This window comes from Balaenoptera acutorostrata, chromosome 19 (assembly GCF_949987535.1).
Source record: "Balaenoptera acutorostrata chromosome 19, mBalAcu1.1, whole genome shotgun sequence".
Classification (NCBI taxonomy): Eukaryota; Metazoa; Chordata; class Mammalia; order Artiodactyla; family Balaenopteridae; genus Balaenoptera; species Balaenoptera acutorostrata.
This window is the reverse complement of record NC_080082.1, coordinates 15,990,762-16,005,132: the sequence shown is the minus strand read 5'-3', so window position 1 is coordinate 16,005,132 and position 14,371 is coordinate 15,990,762. Positions and strand designations below refer to the sequence as shown.

Sequence of the window (14,371 nt, the reverse complement as noted above, 5' to 3'; positions counted from 1 at the left end):
TTAAGTTTTGTTGGGCAGGACCAGCACACTAACCAAGGGCTAATTGTTCCCCATTACTGAAGAAGGAAACTTCTAAGAACTCTACTCAAATGTTCCATGAACTTTTTCTGACCCTGTATGTGCATCAGGTGCTGTTCCCTCTTACCTTTTGGGCTGGTTCTTTCTCAGCCTCAAGTAGTTTCCTAACATGCATGCACTGGTCAGCACTTTCGTGAATAATCATGGAGGACCCTGTGAAGATCTCCAGAGGTCTCTCTTCTCTGGTACTCTGTCCTGCAAATTCTAGCTGCCTTGCTTTCCCCAGACTCACCTTTATCTCCTCAGCTCAGGGAGTCTGCTGGATTCCACCTAGGTTGCTCACCCTAAGTTGTAACCTGGAAACTCTCTTTAAGGCAGTAGGGTGGGATAATCAAAGGGCTTACCTTATTTGTTTCTCATCTCTCAGGGATCACTGTTCTTCACTGTGTGGTGTCCAGTGTCTCAAGAACCATTCTTTAATATATTTTGTCTTGTCTTTTTAGTTGTTTCAGCTGGGAAAGGTACATCTGGTCTCTATTGCTCCATCTCAGCTGAAAGTAGAAGTCAAATATAGTTTTTAGATATATATGGTAAGAGTCCTGCATACCTTTCTAAGTTGCTACCTATGCTTATGAAATTTCCCAAAAGGTGTGAATTAACTTAGGACTCTGATTTCCCCAACAGACTTCCCTGAACATGACGGATGCTGACTCACTCTTAGGATCAAAGTTTGAAACTGCTTCATCCTTTTGCTTAATCACAGTGATGAGCAGTGAAAGAAATGTAGGTAAATGCATAATTCTGGCCACTTATTGCCTTGCCATAATGCCACACAGAGTGGAAAAACCAGTTGTTAGGTTTTCAAGTTGTCAGCCCATGAAGCAGAGGTATGACTGACAGTAAAACACTGTTTCAGCTCTTCCCCCTTGATATAAGGGTTATCACTATTCATAAAGGTAATTCAAGTAAAAAAAAACACTTTTATTTCAATGACATCCTTCACACAGATCATTTTTCAGGCTAACTAAATGTGGTTCAAGGAAATCCATTAACTTGGAAGTGTGGTTCTTACTCTGAGATGAATTCATTGCACTCAAAGGGCTTACCTTATAACTAACACAGAAGAATGCTAAAAATCTGGCCTCAGCAGACACTAGTCATTCTTGTGAAAGTCAACTTATATTTGTTTGTTATATTTATTATTTTGGCAGAAATTTGATCCTACTTAAATTGGTAATATAATAATACCTCCATGATAAGTGAAAAACTTAAGTGTTAACTCATTACCTGCTTTCAAAACTCTCAAGATTTGTTCCAGGGTACCCTTCCCACTATGCTTATCTGCAGAAAATCTGCTCCACTAACACCAGTCTACCTTCCAAACACGCCCTGTACTTTTCCCTCTATACTTAAAGCCTTAACTAATGTCATTGACTAGATGACATCTATCTCATCACATCTGTCCAGTCCCTTTTCTGAAAAGATCAATGAAACTAAAAGCTGGTTCTTTAAGAAGATAAACAAAATTCATAAACCTTTAGCCAGGCTCATCAAGAAAAGAAGGGAGAGGACTCAGATCAATAAGATTAGAATGGAAAAGGAGAAATTACAATGGACACCACAGAAATACACAGGATCATAAGAGACTGCTACAAGCAACTATATGCCAATAAAATGGACAACCTAGAAGAAATGGACAAATTCTTAGAAAGGTACAATCTTCCAAGACTGAACCAGGAAGAAATAGAAAATATGAACAAACCATTCACAAGCACTGAAATTGAAACTGTGATTAAAAAACTCCCAACAAACAAAAGGTCCAGGACCCGATGGCTTCACAGGTGAATTCTATCAAACATTTAGAGAAGAGTTAACACCTATCCTTCTGAAACTCTTCCAAAAATTGCAGAGGAAGGAACACTCCCAAACTGAATCTATGAGGCCACCATCACCCTGATAACCAAAACCAAAGACACCACACAAAAAAAAGAAAGAAAATTAGAGGCCAATATCACTGATGAACATACACACAAAAATCCTCAACAAAATACTAGCAAACCGAATCCAACAATACATTAAAAGGATCATACACCATGATCAAGTGGGATTTACCCAAGGGATGCAAGGACTCCTCAATATCTGCAAATCAGTGTGATACACCACGTTAACAAATTGAAGAAGAAAAACCACATGATCATCTTAGTAGATGCAGAAAAAGCTTTTGACAAAATTCAACACCAATTTATGATAAAAACTCTCCAGAAAGTGGGTATATAGAGAATCTACCTCAACATAATAAAGGCCATATATGACAAACCCACAGCTAATATACTCAACAGCGAAAAGCTGAAAGCATTTCCTCAAATATGAGGAACAAGACAGGGATGCACACGCTTGCCACTTTCATTCAACATAGTTTTGGAAGTCCTTGCCATGGCAATCAGAGAAGAAAATGAAATAGAAGGAATCCAAACTGGAAAAGAAGAAGTAAAACTGTCATTGTTGGCAGATGACATGATACTATACTATATAGAAAATCCTAAAGATGTTACCAGAAACTACCAGAGCTCATCAATGAATTCGGTAAGGTTGCAGGATACAAAATTAATACACAGATATCTCTTGCCTCACTATACACCAACAACAAAAGATCATAAAGACAAATTAAGGAAACAATCCCATTTACCATCTCATCAAAAAGAATAAAAAACCTAGGAATAAACCTACCTAAGGAGGCAAAAGACCTGTACTCTGAAAACTGTAAGATAAGAAATGGATGACACCAAAAGATGAAGAGATATACCATGTTCTTGAATTGCAAGAATCAATACTGTCAAAATGACTATACTACTCAAGGCAATCTACAGATTCAATGCAATCTTTATTAAATTACCAATGGCATTTTTCACAGAACCAGAACAAAAGAATTTTAAAATTTGTATGGAAACACAAAAGATCTCGAATAGCCAAAGCAATCTTGAGAAAGAAAAATACAGCTGGAGGAATCAGGCTCCCTGACTTCAGACTATACTACAAAGCTACAGTCATCAAAACAGTATGGTACTGGCACAAAAACAGAAATATACATCAATGGAACAGGATAAAAAGCCCAGAAATAAAACCACACACCTATGGTCAATTAATCTATTACAAAGGAGGCCAGAATGCACAATGGAGAAAAGACAGTCTCTTCAATAAGTGGTGCTGGGAAAACTGGACAGCTACATGTAAAAGAATGAAACTAGAACATTCTCTAACACCATACACAATAATAATCTCAAAGTGGATTAAAGACCTAAATGTAAATTGGACATTATAAAACTCTTAGAGGAAAACATAGGTAGAACACTCTGACATAAATCGCAGCAAGATATTTTCTGACCCACCTCCTAGAGTGATGAAAATAAAACCAAAATAAACAAAAGGGACCTAATTAAACTTAAAAGGTTCTGCACAGTGAAAGAAGCCATAAGCAAACGAGAAGACAAGACACAGAATGTTAGAAAATATTTGCAGATGAAGTGACTGACAAGGGATTTATTTCCAAAATATACAAATAGCTCACACAGCTCTATGTCAAAAAACCAAACAACCTAAACAGAAAATGGGCAGAAGCTCTAAATAGACATTTCTCCAAAGAAGACATACAGGTGGCCAAAAAGCACATGAAAAGATGCTCAACATCAGTATCAGAGAAATGCAAATCAAAACTACAAAGAGGTATCACCTCACACTGGTCAGAGTGGCCATCATCAAGAAGTCTACAAACAATAAATGCTGGAGAGGGTGTGGAGAAAAGGGAACCTTCCTATATTGTTAGTGAGAATGTAAATTGGTACAACCATTATGGAGAAAAGTATGGAGGTTCCTTAAAAACCTAAAAATAGAACTATCATATGATCCAGCAATCCGACTCCTGGGCATATATCTGGAGAAAACTATAAGTAGAAATGATATATGCACCTCAATGCTTATTGCAGCATTATTTACAATAGCCAAGACATGGAAGCAACCTAAATGTCCATCGACAGAGGAATGGATAAAGAAGATGTGGTACATATATACAATGGAATATTACTCAGCCATAAAAAAGAATGAAATAATGCCATTCGTAGCAACATGATTGGACCTAGAGGTTATCATGCTAAGTAAGTCAGACAGAGAAAGACAAATATCATAGGACATCACTCATATGTGGAATCTAATTTTTAAAAATGATACAAATGAACTTATTTACGAAACAGAAACAGACTTTCAGATATCAAAAACAAAGTTACCAAAGGGGAAATGTGGGTGGAGGGTAAAATCAGGAGTTTGGGATTAACACACACACACTACTATATATAAGACAGATAATCAACAAGGACTTACTGTATATCACAGGGAACCCTACTCAATATTCTGTGATAACCTATATGAGAAAAGAATCTGAAAAAGAATGTGTATATGTATAACTGAATCACTTTGCCTTACACCTGAAACTAACACACACTGTAAATCAACTATACTCCAATAAAATTTTTTTAAAAATTGGTGCAGGCACTCTGGAAAACAGTATAGAAGTTCCTCAAAAAATTAAAAATATAACTACCATATGATTCAGCAATTCCAGTTCTAGGTATTTATCCAAAGGAAGTGAAATCACTATCTCAAAAAGATATCTGCACCCCATATTCACTGCAACATTATTTACAATAGCCAAGACATGAAAACAATCTAAATGTCCATCAACGGATGAATGGATAGTGAAAATATTATGTATATATATGATGGAATATTATTCAGCTATAAGAAAGTAGGAAATCCTGCTATTTGCAACAACATGGATGGTAACCTTTAGGGCATTATACTAAGTAAAATAAGTAAAAGAAGGATAAATATCATAAGATCCTACTTATATGTGGAATCAAAAAACCAAACTTAAAGATATAGCAAACAGATCGGTGGTTGCTAGAGGCTGGGGGAGTGGGTGGAATGAGTGAAGGTGGTCAAAAGGTACAATCTTCCAGTTAGAAGACAATTAAGTCCCAGGGGTGTAATGTATAGCATGGTGACTATAGTTCTGTTAACAATACTGTATTGTAAATTTTAAAATTGCTAAGATAGTAGATCTTAAAAGTTCTTACACAAGACAAAAAACTGTAACAATGCGTGGTAATGGATTTTAACTAAACTTACCTTGGCAGTCATTCTGCAATATACCCATATATGAAATCATTATGTTGCACACCTAAAACTAACAATGTTATATGTCAATTACTTCTTAATAATAATAATAAATAAATGAATACTGATCGTATAAAAAATAGCTGTGTAGGTTTTTAAAATACATAGAATTTAAATACACAACAGTAGCACTTAGGTCAGAAGAGGGTAAATGGAGTTAAAATCCTTTATACTTCTTGTATTGTCCATGAAGCAAGTGAAAGTACTGATCCCCATTAGGCTTTTGTGTGTTAAGAATGATGGTTTTAATTTTTTTTCCCACACACACACACTGTATTTTATTTTTACAAGAGATAGACTGACACCAAGCATTGTACATGGATGACCACAACAAAAGCAACAATGATTACAATTATCAAACATGAAAGACACTCATACTATGTCATAATATTGACATTCAGTCCAGTAATCCTCCACTGTAACAGCTCCTTTACTTTGCAGTGAAAATTGATTTGTATATTCTTTGCCTCTGAGTCCTTGTGGGATTTTTTTTTTAATTCAAACAGAAAGTCACAAAAATTATACTCATCCTCATCAGTTCACTCAGTCCCATGTAATTAATTTTTTTCATCTTGATCTTTTGTTAGCACTTTTATGAGTTCATCAGTTTTTCATTAGAGTTCTGAAAATGCTTATTCATTCAGTTCAGCAGTACAGTCAGTTACCAGAAACCTGTACTTGTCAGAGTCTTTTCCATGAATTTCTTGAAGATGAAACCCTTTTATGGGAACATATTTGCAAAAGCATCAGAGTACACCCAGAACTGTCTGTAAATGACAAAAGACTTAAAAATGACCACGGTTGAAGATTTGATGAAAGTTTATAATAATGCAGTTGACAAGAAAATTAGTTATTTCTGAGATATACATTTTAAAGTAATAACTAGGATTATGACTTATAACATTATACCAGAACATATAAGATTTTTAGAAATTTCATGTAATGTCTGAAACATTTATATTAACATATTTCCATACAAATAACCCAATGAAAGTTTAGTATTAGTTGTTTTGTATGTTTGTTTGTTTATACTGCAGGTTCTTATTAGTCATCAATTTTATACACATCAGTGTATACGTGTCAATCCCAATCGCCCAATTCAGCACACCACCATCCCCACCCCACTGCAGTTTTCCCCCCTTGGTGTCCATATGTCTGTTCTCTACATCTGTGTCTCAACTTCTGCCCTGAAAACCGGCTCATCTGTACCATTTTTCTAGGTTCCACATATATGCGTTAATATACGATATTTGTTTTTCTCTTTCTGACTTACTTCACTCTGTATGACAGTCTCTAGATCCATCCACGTCTCAACAAATAACTCAATTTCGTTCCTTTTTATGGCTGAGTAATATTCCATTGTATATATGTACCACAACTTCTTTATCCATTCGTCTGTTGATGGACATTTAGGTTGCTTCCATGACCTGGCTATTGTAAATAGTGCTGCAATGAACATTCGGGTGCATGTGTCTTTTTGAATTACGGTTTTCTCTGGGTATATGCCCAGTAGTGGGATTGCTGGGTCATATGGTAATTCTATTTTTAGTTTTTTAAGGAACCTCCATATTGTTCTCCATAGTAGCTGTATCAATTTACATTCCCACCAACAGTGCAAGAGGGGTCCCTTTTCTCCACACCCTCTCCAGCATTTGTTGTTTGTAGATTTTCTGATGATGCCCATTCTAACTGGTGTGAGGTGATACCTCATTGTAGTTTTGATTTGCATTTCTCTAATAATTAGTGATGTTGAGCATCTTTTCATGTGCTTCGTGGCCATCTGTATGTCTTCTTTGGAAAAATGTCTATTTAGATCATCTGCCCATTTTTGGATTGGGGTGTTTGTTTCTTTAATATTGAGCTGAATGAGCTGTTTATATATTTTGGAGATTAATCCTTTGTCCGTTGATTCGTTTGCAAATATTTTCTCCCATTCTGAGGGTTGCTTTTCGTCTTGTTTATGGTTTCCTTTGCTGTGCAAAAGCTTTGAAGTTTCATTAGGTCCCATTTGTTTATTTTTGTTTTTATTTCCATTACTCTAGGAGGTGGATCAAAAAAGATCTTGCTGTGATTTATGTCAAAGAGTGTTCTTCCTATGTTTTCCTCTAAGAGTTTTATAGTGTCCAGTCTTACATTTAGGTCTCTAATCCATTTTGAGTTTATTTTTGTGTATGGTGTTAGGGAGTATTCTAATTTCATTCTTTTACATGTAGCTGTCCAGTTTTCCCAGCACCACTTATTGAAGAGACTGTCTCTTCTCCATTGTATATCTTTGCCTCCTTTGTCATAGATTAGTTGACCATAGGTGCGTGGGTTTATCTCTGGGCTTTCTATCTTGTTCCATTGATCTATGTTTCTGTTTTTGTGCCAGTACCATATTGTCTTGATTACTGTAGCTTTGTAGTATAGTCTGAAGTCAGGGAGTCTGATTCCTCCAGCTCTGTTTCTTTCCCTCAAGACTGCTTTGGCTATTCGGGGTCTTTTGTGTCTCCATACAAATTTTAAGATGATTTGTTCTAGCTCCGTAAAAAATGCCATTGGTAATTTGATAGGGAATGCATTGAATCTGTAGATTGCTTTGGGTAGTACAGTCATTTTCACAATGTTGATTCTTCCAATCCAAGAACATGGTATATCTCTCCATCTGTTGGTATCATGTTTAATTTCTTTCATCAGTGTCTTATAGTTTTCTGCATACAGGTCTTTTGTCTCCCTAGGTAGGTTTATTCCTAGGTATTTTATTCTTTTTGTTGAAATGGTAAATGGGAGTGTTTCCATAATTTCTCTTTCAGATTTTTCATCATCAGTGTATAGGAATGCAAGAGATTTCTGTGCATTAATTTTGTATCCTGCAACTTTACCATATTCATTAATTAGCTCTAGCAGTTTTCTGGTGGCAGTTTTAGGATTCTCTATGTAGAGTATCATGTCATCCGCAAACAGTGACAGTTTTACTTCTTCTTTTCCAATTTGTATTCCTTTTATTTCTTTTTCTTCTCTGATTGCCGTGGCTAGGACTTCCAGAACTATGTTGAATAATAGTGGTGAGAGTGGACATTCTTGTCTCGTTCCTGATCTTAGAGGAAATGCTTTCAGTTTTTCACCGTTGAGAATGATGTTTGCTGTGGGTTTGTCATATATGGCCTTTATTATGTTGAGGTAGGTTCCCTCTATGCCCACTTTCTGGAGAGTTTTTATCATAAATGGGTGTTGAATTTTGTCAAAAGCTTTTTCTGCATCTATTGAGATGATCATATGGTTTTTATTCTTCAATTTGTTAATATGGTGTATCACATTGATTGATTTGCGTATATTGAAGAATCCTTGCATCCCTGGGACAAATCCCACTTGATCGTGGTGTATGATCCTTTTAATGTGTTGTTGGATTCTGTTTGCTAGTATTTTGTTGAGGATTTTTGCATCTATATTCATCAGTGATATTGGTCTGTAATTTTCTTTTTTTGTAGTGTCTTTGTCTGGTTTTGGTATCAGGGTGATGGTGGCCTCACAGAATGAGCTTGGGAGTGTTCCTTCCTCTACAATTTTTTGGAAGAGTTTGAGAAGGATAGGTGTTAGCTCTTCTCTAAATGTTTGATAGAATTCACCTGTGAAGCCATCTGGTCCTGGACTTTTGTTTGTTGGAAGATTTTTAATCACGGTTTCAATTTCATTACTTGTGATTAGTCTGTTCATATTTTCTGTTTCTTCCTGGTTCAGTCTTGGAAGGTTATACCTTTCTAAGAATTTGTCCATTTCTTCCAGGTTGTCCATTTTATTGGCATAAAGTTGCTTGTAGTAGTCTCTTAGGATGCTTCGTATTTCTGCGGTGTCTGTTGTAACTTCTTTTTCATTTCCGATTTTATTGATTTGAGTCCTCTCCCTCTTTTTCTTGATGAGTCTGGCTAATGGCTTATCAATTTTGTTTATCTTCTCAAAGAACCAGCTTTTAGTTTTATTGATCTTTACTACTGTTTTCTTTGTTTCTATTTCATTTATTTCCACTCTGATCTTTATGATTTCTTTCCTTCTGCTAACTTTACATTTTGTTTGTTCTTCTTTCTCTAGTTTCTTTAGGTGTAAGGTTAGACTGTTTACTTGAGATTTTTCTTGTTTCTTGAGATAGGCTTGTATCGCTATAAACTTCCCTCTTAGAACTGCTTTTGCTGCATCCCATAGGTTTGGGGTCGTCGTGTTTTCATTGTCATTTGTCTCTAGGTATTTTTTGATTTCCTCTTTGATTTCTTCAGTGATGTCTTGGTTATTTAGTAATGTATTGTTTAGCCTCCACGTGTTTGTGTTTTTTACGTTTTTTTCCCTGTAATTCATTTCTAATCTCATAGCGTTGTGATCCGAAAAGATGCTTGATATGATTTCAATTTTCTTAAATTTACTGAGGCTTGATTTGTGACCCAAGATGTGATCCATCCTGGAGAATGTTCCGTGCACACTTGAGAAGAACGTGTAATCCGCTGTTTTTGGATGGAATGTCCTATAAATATCAATTAAATCTATCTGGTCTATTGTGTCATTTAAAGCTTCTGTTTCCTTATTGATTTTCATTTTGGATGATCTGTCCATTGGTGTAAGTGAGGTGTTAAAGTCCCCAACTATTATTGTGTTACTGTCGATTTCCTCTTTTTTAGCTGTTAGCAGTTGCCTTATGTATTGAGGTGCTCCTATGTTGGGTGCATATATATTTATAATTGTTATATCTTCTTCTTGGTTGATCCCTTGATCATTATGTAGTGTCCTTCCTTTCTCTTGTAACATTCTTTATTTTAAAGTCTATTTTATCTGATATGAGTATAGCTACTCCGGCTTTCTTTTGATTTCCATTTGCATGGAATATCTTTTTCCATCCCCTCACTTTCAGTCTGTATGTGTCCCTAGGTCTAAAGTGGGTCTCTTGTAGACAGCATATATATGGGTCTTGTTTTTGCATCCATTCAGCAAGCCTGTGTCTTTTGGTTGGAGCATTTAATCCATTCACGTTTAAGGTAATTATCGATATGTATGTTCCTATGACCATTTTCTTAATTGTTTTGGGTTTGTTTTTGTAGTTCCTTTTCTTCTCTTGTGTTTCCCACTTAGAGAAGTTCCTTTAGCATTTGTTGTAGAGCTGGTTTGGTGGTGCTGAATTCTCTTAGCTTTTGCTTGTCTGTAAAGCTTTTGATTTCTCCATCAAATCTAAATGAGATCCTTGCCGGGTAGAGTAATCTTGGTTGTAGGTTCTTCCCTTTCATCACTTTAAGTATATCATGCCACTCCCTTCTGGCTTGTAGAGTTTCTGCTGAGAAATCAGCTGTTAACCTTATGGGAGTTCCCTTGTATGTTATTTGTTGTTTTTCCCTTGCTGCTTTCAATAATTTTTCTTTGTCTTTAATTTTTGCCAATGTGATTACTATGTGTCTCGGCGTGTTTCTCCTTGGGTTTATCCTGTATGGGACTCTCTGCGCTTCCTGGACTTGGGTGGCTATTTCCTTTCCCATGTTAGGGAAGTTTTCGACTATAATCTCTTCAAATATTTTCTCTGGTCCTTTCTCTCTCTCTTCTCCTTCTGGGACCCCTATAATGCGAATGTTGTTGTGTTTAATATTGTCCCAGAGGTCTCTTAGGCTGTCTTCATTTCTTTTCATTCTTTTTCCTTTAGTCTGTTCTGCAGCAGTGAATTCCACCATTCTGTCTTCCAGGTCACTTATCCGTTCTTCTGCCTCAGTTATTCTGCTATTGATTCCTTCTAGTGTAGTTTTCATTTCAATTATTGTATTGGTCATCTCTGTTTGTTTGTTCTTTAATTCTTCTAGGTCTTTGTTAATCATTTCTTGCATCTTCTCAATCTTTGCCTCCATTCTTATTCTGAGGTCCTGGATCATCTTCACTATCATTATTCTGAATTCTTTTTCTGGAAGGTTGCCTATCTCCACTTCATTTAGTTGTTTTTCTGGGGTTTTTGTCTTGTTCCTTCATCTGGTACATAGCCCTCTGCCTTTTCATCTTGTCTGTCTTTCTGTGAATGTGGTTTTTGTTCCACAGGCTGCAGGATTGTAGTTTTTCTTGCTTCTGCTGTCTGCCCTCTGGTGGTTGAGGCTATCTAAGAGGCTTGATGGGAGGCTCTGGTGGTGGGTAGAGCTGACTGTTGCTGTGGCGGTCAGAGCTCCGTAAAACTTTAATCCACTTGACTGTTGATGGGTGGGGCTGGGTTCCCTCCCTGTTGGTTGTTTTGCCTGAGGCAACCCAACACTGGAGCCTACCTGGGCTCTTTGGTGGGGCTAATGACAGACTCTGGGAGGGCTCACGCCAAGGAGTACTTCCCAGAACCTCCGCTGCCAGTGTCCTTGTCCCCATGGTGAAACAGAGCCAGCCCCCGCCTCTGCAGAAGACCCTCCAACACTAGCAGGTAGGTCTGGTTCAGTCTCCTATGGGGTTACTGCTCCTTCCCCTGGGTCCCGATGCGCACACTATTCCGTGTGCGCCCTCCAAGAGTGGGGTCTCTGTTTCCCCCAGTCCTGTCGAAGTCCTGCAATCAATTCCCACTAGGCTTCAAAGTCTGATTCTCTATGAATTCCTCCTCCCGTTGCCGGATCCCCAGGTTGGGAAGCCTGACGTGGGGCTCAGAAACTTCACTCCAGTGGGTGGACTTCTGTGGTATAAGTGTTCGCCAGTCTGTGAGTCACCCACCCAGCAGTTATGGGATTTGATTTTACTCTGATTGCGCCCCTCCTACCGTCTCACTGTGGCTTCTCCTCTGTCCTTGGACGTGGGGTATCCTCCTTGGTGAAGTCCAGTGTCTTCCTGTCGATGATTGTCCAGCAGCCAGTTGTGATTCTGTTGTTCTCGCAAGAGGGAGTGAGAGCACGTCCTTCTACTCCGCCATCTTGGTTAATCCCCCTCGGTTTTAATTTCTTTTTTTAAGTTTCATGTATTTATGCATTTGTAGTCAATATTCAAAATATGGCACAGGAAGAGCTGAATGTTCAATCAGTTCAATAAATGGTCTATAAATTGAGAAGGCATTCTTGCCATAGAGGAGAAATCAGCATTCAGAAAGAGAAACAAACATTTAAGTTTTTAATTTTCATAACTTCGTTAGCAAAATAAAATACACCCACTAGCCAAACCTCAAACTCTAGTGCCTTCTTAAAAAAAATCCTTGAGTACTACAGACTTATTTTTAAGTCAGATCTACTGAGGTATAATCTACACACAGTAAAAATCATCCTTTTTAGGTGTACAGTTTTATGAGTTTTGACAAATGTATATGTTGGATCACCACCACCAAAATCAACACATAGGATATTTCCATTACCCCTGAAAAGTTCCCTCCTTTGTTGTCAGTCCTCTCCCAATCCCCATCTCAAGCACCACTGATCTGTTTTCTTTCCCTATAGCTTTACCTTTTAGAAAAGAATATAATATAAACAGAAGTATACAGTAGGTAGCCTTTTGTGTCTGGTTTCTTTCACTAAAGGATAAGGCTCTGGAGATCCATCTATGTTGTTAAATGTGTCAACAGTTCCTTTTTTTTCATGGAATAGTGTTCCACTCTGTGGCTATACCATGATTTAGTTACCCATTCACCAGCTGGTGGATATTTGGGTCTTTTCCAGTTTGGGACAATTTTTAATAAAGCTGCAATAAACATTCATGTGCAGATCTTTGTATGGACATATGTTTTATTTTCTCTTGAGTAAATACCTAGGCATGGGATTGCTGGGTTATATGATAAATGTAAAATATAACTTTACAAGAAGATACCTCTGGTAGACAGACTCTAAGATACCTGCAATTATCCCAGCCTCCTAGTATTTATGCCCTGTGTAATACAATTCCCTTGAGTGTAGGTGGGACCTGCTTCTAACCAATAGAATACGGCAAAAGTGATAGGATGTCACTTCCATGATTATATTACATACAATTTTAACTTTCGTCTTGCTAGCAGACTTCCTCTATTTATTCTCTTTCTTCTTGGTTCTGATGAAGTAAGATGTCATATGAATTAGCCCATTAGCGAGAAACTGAGGGCAACCAACAGCCAACAATGAACTGAGGCTCTCAATCTGATGGCCCATAAGGAACTAAATCCTGCCAACAACCACATGAGCTTGAAATCAGATCTTTCCCCATTTGAGCCTCAGATGAGACTCCAAGCATGAATGACACCTTGACTGCAGTCTTGTTAGAGACCCTAAACAGAGGACTCAGTAAAGCTCAGCCCAGAATCTTGAGTCATAGAAACTCTGATATCACACATGTGTTGTTTTAAACAGCTAAGTGTACATAATTTATGTGGCAATTGATAATTAATACACTGCCGGTTTTCTAAAATGATAATACCAATTTACATTCCCATCAGCAATGGGAGTTCCACTTACTTTGCACACCCACTAGTACTTGGTAGTGTCAGTTTTTCTAAATTACAACCATTCTAAAATGTGTGAACTGGTATCTCACTGCAATTTTGTGCTTCCCTTGTGACTAATAACTTGGACTGTCTATTCATGCGCTTATTTGCCATCCATCTTTTTATTTTACTAACATTGTATTTTGAAGACCAGAGCTTTAAATTTCAAGACAATTTGTCAATTTTTCTTCTGGGGTATGTACTTTCTGTGATCCAAGAAATCTGTGCTAATCTAAGGTCACTTTAGCCTTTTAAAGACTTTCTCCTACATCTTCTTCTAGAAGTCTTAGAATTTTAGATTTTACATTTAAATCTATGATTCATTCTGAGTTATTACTTTTGTATAGTATGTGAAGCATGGGTTTTGGGGTTCTATTTTTTTTTTTTTTTTTTTTTTGCACATAGATGTCAAATTGTTCCAGTACCATTTGTTGGAAAGACTATCATTCCTCCATTGAATTACCTTTGCATCTTTGTTGAAAATCAATTGACCATATATGTGTGGTACTATTTCTGGACTCTATTCTGTATCATTGATCTCTATATCTATCCAAATTGACACTGCATTGTCTTGATTACTATAGTGTCTTAGTAAGTCTTGAGATCAGGTACTGTAAGTCCTCTAGCTTTGTTCTTCTTTTTCAAAATTGTCAATTCCCTCTAATTTGATGTATATGATTCAATATCATACCCATCAAAAACTCAATAGGCTGTATTGTAGTCATT

General features: G+C 37.0%; 1 long non-coding RNA gene across 4 annotated transcripts in view; it reads right to left on the bottom strand.

Annotated features, from left to right (window-relative positions):
• The window catches only part of LOC103006972 (uncharacterized), a 173,104-nt gene that overhangs the window by 21,195 nt on the left and 137,538 nt on the right, over positions 1–14,371 (bottom strand). For all 4 annotated transcript variants that reach the window (XR_009006111.1, XR_009006114.1, XR_009006112.1 and 1 more), the window contains one exon: positions 423–569. This is a non-coding gene — a long non-coding RNA (uncharacterized LOC103006972). The remainder of the gene's footprint in view (positions 1–422; positions 570–14,371) is intronic.